Source organism: Crocuta crocuta, unplaced genomic scaffold, assembly GCF_008692635.1.
Source record: "Crocuta crocuta isolate KB4526 unplaced genomic scaffold, BGI_CrCroc_1.0 scaffold31, whole genome shotgun sequence".
NCBI classification, from domain to species: Eukaryota; Metazoa; Chordata; class Mammalia; order Carnivora; family Hyaenidae; genus Crocuta; species Crocuta crocuta.
The window spans coordinates 1,815,010-1,822,326 of NW_027528362.1; positions in this window are offsets into that span (position 1 = coordinate 1,815,010).

Consider the following 7,317-nt stretch of genomic DNA (forward strand, 5'->3'; position numbering starts at 1 on the left):
TCTCTAAGAAGTCATTGGGGGGGCAGGGCTTCTTATCATTTATATGCTGCCACTTCTGTTTTACATATATCTTGATTGTTCTTTTATCTGTTTCTTTGAACTTCCGTTTCTCCTTCTGTGAGATGACCTCAATTTGGGTTTCCAGTTCATTCCTGTGTTCCTTAATGGTGTCCCTTCTGCCATCTTATCCTCTCTCTTGCTCTTTATTTCAGCTACTTTATATTCCATTTGTAGTATGTCCACTTGGTTCCTTTTATGTGTCTTTGTTTTCATAAGTCTACCATTATCCCTTGTCTTTTTTAGCATGTTTACTGGGTTAATTTTTAAATGCTTGGTCCATTCTAATGTTTATGCTTCTGGTGGAATCTATAATCTTTTTCTCTTTTGAAATAGTTATATTTCCCAAAATATCTTGTCAGGGGCATTCATTTTCCTCTGCAAAAGCATATGAGGATGGACATAGGGTGACCCACTAGGGCTGAGGGGGGTTTGCAGGGTGCTGGACTAAACTAGGACAGTCCAGGTAAACCAAATGGTTGATCACCTTTCCAGAGCCCATTCTGAGTCACTTAATAAGCTCTAGAACAGAGAACCCCAAGTCCAAGCAAATCAGAGCCAATCAGTCTTTAGGTCCAAAGTTCATCTTCTGCTTCCCCTGAGAGGAGAGAACAGTCCTGAGGGTGCAACGCATGAGTCCAGGGAAGGAACAGCAGAAAGTGTGGGTGGGCAAATGCTCTAAGTTGGTTAGGACCTAAGGGTTTCTTGGCTCCTGGCAAGCACAGGGCTTCTGTGTGGCCTTGATTTTCCCCTTGAGTCCACTTGGACCAGAGCTCTGAGTCACCACACGTGTTGGGCTGGACACTGATTTTCCCAAGGCGATGGTGAGCGAGAAGCACAAGCACATGTGTAATGCTTCTTTTCCTATTTGACTCTCCTGCAGGGTGGCTGACTGCTCATTACTGTCCGCCTAAACCACCACCACTCTCTTCTCCCAGTCCCCTGACAAAGCAGTTCCCTCAAATCCTCTCATTACCAAGGTTTTCTCTTAGTTTTCTTCTCTTGAGGGTGTTGTGACCTCTATATTGCTTCCATGACTTTGCAGGAAGCAGCAGTAATAATGTTAGTTCAGCATCTTTGAGTCACAATTTGTATAATGGCTCCTAATTATTTTTATTCTTTATTAAAAAATGAAAAGCGTCTTGGACATGTAGGAAAGGGCTCTAAAAAATGTAAAGCACATCCATTATTAATTACATTATAATAAACAATATCAAGATACGTTCATATCCCTACCATAGCCTAATTTTTAAGAAATATTCTTTTATTTGTACAGAAAATAGCCTTAGAAAAATTACTACAACCATTTTGACCAGAAACCACAGAAAATTAGTCAAGCTTCTGATTTTTGTAACAAGTATTTATTATTGTTCCTATAGTATTACATTTGGCACACCAATGCTTTTTTTTTTTTAATTTCCATTATATGTCAATAATCTGTAACTTATTATTCCTTAAAGCTTCTTTTTGTTTTTTTAATGTTTATTTATTTTTGAGAGAGAGAGAGACAGAGTACGAGCAGGGGAAGGGCAGAGAGAGGAAGACACAGAATCCAAAGCAGGCTCCAGGCTCTGAGATGTCAACACAAAGCCCTATGCAGGGCTCGAACTCACAGACCGTGATATCATGCTGAAGTCGGCTGCTTAACCAGCTGAGCCACCCAGGCGCCCCGATCCCTTACAGCTTTTTTATTGAAAAGATTATTCTATGGTAGGGTACAAAAAGGCATTCCAGGAAAAACATTTTAAATTACATTATTTACCTAAAAGACTATCTTTATATATTACTGGCCTATTGAAATTTTTCTTTTCAATCAAATTCCATTCATTTTTATATAAAGCACGTCAGTAACAGCTACTGTGAAAAAATAACCATAAGCAAAAACCGTGATGCTGCCTGTCTCCAGTTTTTGCTACTCCTCATTTTTCTTTCTACTTCCATTTGTGAAAGTTTGAATTCCACCTTCTTGATGCCCTCAAGTCCGTAATTACTTCTTACGACAATTCTTTAATGATGCCCACATTATAAATTATTCATCATTTTGAATAATGCCATAACTTCTTCGAACGTATCCCTGTACTCTTTCTATTTTTTCACCTGTATTATTTTTTCCTGCATTATTTTTACACCTTTTGTAATCTTGTCTTGAGACTCCTAGCTTCTGATTTTTCCCCCAATAGCTGTCCCTAGAATGGCATTGCCACAGGAATTAAGGAATCCAGTGATTCCGTACTTTCCTTATTTTACTCCTACATCATTCCTGCTTTCTTCCTTTGTTCACAGCGCCTTGCACCTAGAGTGCTCCGTTCTGCCCCATCTTGTCTATTCTTTGGCTACTTCCATCAAAACCCGGCTCGAAATTAATTTCCTTCAGACAGCTTTCTTTCACTAAGCCACTGCAGTTTCTTCCCTGCTTTTCTTGACCGCTAAGAATTCATGTATAAACTATACATAATATTATCATGTCCTTGAAAGTGTTTGTTTTTATAATTTTACTGTTATGTGGTTATATATTTTGTAATATTTTGTTTATATTATTACATCCTTGCAATCTCTAATTTTTTCTTATTAGCATGAATCATAAGCTATTATTATATTATATATATTACATATATATAATATAATAATATATAATAAATGTAAGTGTGCAATTATTTAATATCAGTCTCTTCTGTTTATAATGTCTATAACTACAAGTTCATTTGGCTAGTTGTCTATTTTTGTATCCCCAGAGCCTACAAAATATATACAGTAAGTGCTCAATTAATGTCTAATGTCTTTGAAATACCATTCAGGATATATATAGAATGAAAGTGCTCACAAGTGCTTGCTGATTTTTTTTAAATACCATTTTGTCTTCAAACTCTCACACTTCCTGTAACAGTTGGGACATATTTGACTCCAAGATGGAGAAGACATAACAGACTTTAACTAACACAGACTTAAACCAAACGAGGCTAGCTGTTTACTTAGTTAATAAGTTCAAAGGTGGGCATTTCCAGTTTTGACATGACAGTTCAATGTTGTCTTTCAGGGCCTGGGTTCCTTCCAACCTTCCTAGCTACCCAGAGCTCGCTGATTTTCAACCTCAGCCATGAGGCATCATTGCCCAAAGATGGTGGCCACATTCTCTTATTTCAATGTGCAAGGCAGGAAGCAAGGGAAGGGACATCAAAATAATAGGGGTATCTCCTCATTCTTATCAGAATCCCAGGAACCCCCCAGCCCCCGTGGCTTCTTCCTGTTCTAATGACGAGAACTGAGTCACGTGCCTACTTCTGGACTATGGGTTAGAGACGAAAGGACTGCCATTAATGATCAATCCTGTTTTGTCCCATACTTTTCAGCCAAAAGAAAGGGAAACTGCTGGGGATGAGAGCAACATTGTGTTTACTCTTTGGCCATGTTAAATAAACCGCAGTGAGGCTCTATTTTCCTCCAAACATTTAAGCTTTTAAGATTCTTCAGGCTTTTCCTTTTTATTTCTTATATCTTAATCATTAAGCCATTTCCTTCAGAAACACTTTCTCAACCAAAAGGATTCTTTCATTGACTTGTTTACATCCTCACTTAATTTCGGCCTTCAATTCTTTTCCAAACCCACTGAAACCTATCACATTTTCAAAAAAGAAACAATTTTTGTTTTTGCTCCTTCCTTTCCACTGTTGATATATACTTCTGTCTCCCAACTATATTCAGAGCCTCAGAGACCAAGAAAATGTCTTCTGCTCTCTTTATAACTGCCAGCAGCATTTCCCAGGTGCTAAATGTACTTGACTTGCCCTTCCCCTTTATGGTTAGTCACATATATGCAGGTTTTAATAGGAAGCAATAGGCGTTGGGGTTTTATAGACAAGAAGTACCGCTAAGATTGCAGATGTCCTCTTCCAACTTGTTTATATTAAATTCTTTGCATACTTGCTTCTTGCTCAAGTCAGAAAGTCCCAGAACACAGAGTATCTCCCACCTCATCCCACCTTTTCCAACATCTTTCACAGAAGCAAAGGAAGAAGCTGGGTTTCCATGGTAACACAAGTGTGACAGTTGAGGGTATCTGGGCATAGGGAGAGAACTCTCAGACGTAGTGGGGAGAAATGAAGTTTTTCTTTTTCCTTTTTTTTTTTCTCCCAGCAATGTCCTTCTGAAGCTAAAGAGACCCTAAAGTGTCAGTGTATAGTGTTTTCACTACCATGCTGATTTACAGCTCTTGGAGAAAATTCAATTTCATTTTATCTCAGTTTTGTTTTGTCTTTCCCACAAACAAATGAATGGAGACATAAGCTTTTATTTCTAAAATCACTGTCAGAATAGATAGTTCATGCTGGCATAAAAATGAACATGACTAAGGAATCAGGAGACAGATACCCATCTCCAAACCAAATCTTCAAAATTCTCTACACGTTCTGACATCCTTTCCTATGGCAGCTAATCCTTCAGCCAGTATTTCACATACAGCCTCAAATTAGGTAAGTACCATCACATAAGACAGAACAGGAAAGGAAATGTGCCCTACTTATCATGCTTCTTTTGCCTCTTAGTAGTCAAAAACCTGCCTTTAAAGCAACATTGAGAATAAATATCAAGAATGAGTATGAAATGAATATGAATTCATCAAGAATGAATATCAAATATCAATGTGAGAAATATAAATGAGGTGTAACTACCCTAAGGGCTGCAAGTCTGTATACTTCTCCTTATCAAGAAAAGTCAGCAGTAATGAAAGGTCAAGGAAAACAGCCTGAAAAATGTCAAAAAGCTCTCCTACTCTTTATTATGCTAAGTGGAGTGACTAGGGAGCCCACTATTTTTTTGTGTGCGACAACTTCTATCAGATGCACGGCCACCCAGAGGTTCTCAACGTCTAGCAACCTGGGAAGTGAAAAGCTGTTTTAAGATTACATTCTAGATCCACAATCCTAGTGCAAATGTCTAAAAAAAAAAAAATAATAGGAAGGAAGGAAGGAGGTAGGAAAAGAAAAGAAAAGGAAAGGAAAGAAAAGAAAAGAAGAAAAGAAAGAAAAGCCACTGGACCTTTATTTGCTTGCAAAAGAAATTATTTTTCAGCCCTTCTTTAATGTAAGGTACTGCACAGGATGCAATGCTCTATACAAATAAAGTTTGATGCTTCTTAGCTCCATTTAACTCTCAAAAAGCCTAGGAACTAATCACCATGATGCACAATTTGGATCTTAAAGAGACAGTCTGTCTTTCTTCAGAAAAGAAGGGTGGCTGTTACTAAGCTAAAGTAATCTCAAATACGCATTCAAGTTTCACACAAAATATGAGACTTGCAAAAAGCTAGGTGCGCACTGTATTCATGCACAACATCTTCTTGAAATAGCCCTGCCCAAAAAGCTCAGATATAATGCATCCATGTGAGTTCCTTTCATTTTAATTCACTTTCCCACACTACTAGTTTAGAATACTCTATGGTTTCGATGATCTTAAGACATTTCTCTGATTCTTAGTTCTTTTGCAATTTGCTTTCTCTGCTGATTCCATAGGCTCAGATATTACCTCTCATATTTAGACGATATGTAATCATGAAATAAAGACTGAGTTATATTTATTACACTTTTTGACAGGACACTTTCCCTCACTTAATTTTAAGACAAAACTTGGTATGTGTTATACTACATAGCAAGATAATATAAACCTGAGTTCTTCATTCTAATATAATGGACTGACAGGGCAATAGAACACTGCTAAATCTAACCACACTTTGCAGTAGTTTGATAATCGATACAAAAGATGGTACAGGAACACCTAGTTTTTCGAGGCACTCAGACCCAAATCCTCTCTACATGATGACCTTGTGGGGAAGGGAAAGGGCGATGAGGTATGCCATGATTAAACATAAGAACTGCAGAAATTTATTGCTCCGAGAAATGTCATTTGGCAACGGATGGTGTAGGCTACTCGGAGAAGGGCATAGTTTAAATAAGTAAATCCAATAACCCATTATTACAAAATATAATCCAGGAGTATTTGGGAATATAACTTCTCCTAAATTTAACATTACGGGTATGAGAGAGTGTAACGTACAATGCTAAAAAGACCTAACGGTTAGTTTCAAAACTGAGTAGTTAGGAAAAAAACAAAACAAAACAAAACAAAAAACGTTTCAGGAGGCACGCATGGAAGATCCATGCCAACTGCTGCAGTATGTCTCCTCAAGTACCAGAAAATTTCTCACCCTAAAGACAAAAGTCCCTGTTTTCTGGATTCAGCCCACGACTCAGCCCACATCCCTCAGCACCAGTTCCAAGCCCATCCTTTAGGCAGAATGCCAAGGAGACGACTTTAAACGCAGAATTCATCGCTCTCGCCTGCAACACACCTTGCTCCTTGCCAGCACGGGGCACGGCGACCGGCCCCTCGGCCTCCGACCCCTCCCGGACCCCACAGCGGCCCGTCTCCATACCGCGGGCCCTAGGTGGCAAAGGAACCGCGGATCCTGGTTGGCTCAGATCGAGCCTCCGTCACTCGTGAGCTCACCTACGATTGGCTGGCAGAGCGTGCTCGCGGACAAACGCCCAGCCGGGCCCGGCGCGGGGAGGTGAGTGGGTTGATCCTGCGACTAGAGTTCTCCCCATTGGCTGCCGCGTGGGCGTCACGTGGCCTGAAGCGGCTCTCTATTGGCCGAGAATGGTACCGTGGGGGTCGAGAAACGTGATCTGGTTGGCTGGAAAGAATCCCAGCTTCCTACTAGGCGCGCCAGCTAGCTGTTGCTATGAGGTGTCGCTGGGCCTTCTGTTGCGGCTTGGAGCTCCGTTCTCCCGGTTTTCCAGGCGCCCGTAGCCGAAAGGGCGTGGGAAGAGCTCGACATCTGNCTTCTTCGGTGTTCTGGTGCTTAAAACAAAGCTTCACTTCGTTGTGTTTACCTGCTTCCTCCTAAAAAGGCCTCTCTTTATGTTTATTCAAGGGAACAGCAAAGCTCTCAGGAGTACTGAGAGGCTGGATGGTGTCAAGCAAAACCCCTCACGAAGACGTCCTTTTAGACCTTGCCCGTTTCTTCTTTTCACTCTGCGCCTCACGTTAAAGCCTGCCGATTGCTCTGGCCCCGCTATCATCTTGCCTCCGCCCCAATGCCGAGCGTGGGATTCTCAAGTTGACCAGGTTCCCGGCTCAGGCAGACGAACTGCGCATGCCCAATACGCAGGCCCTGGGGTTCGACGGGGCGTGAGGGGTCGGGTGTTGTTGGGTGGCAGAGGAGGTTGTTTATCCAAGCGCGAGCCAAGGCTTCCGCACGGCGCAGTC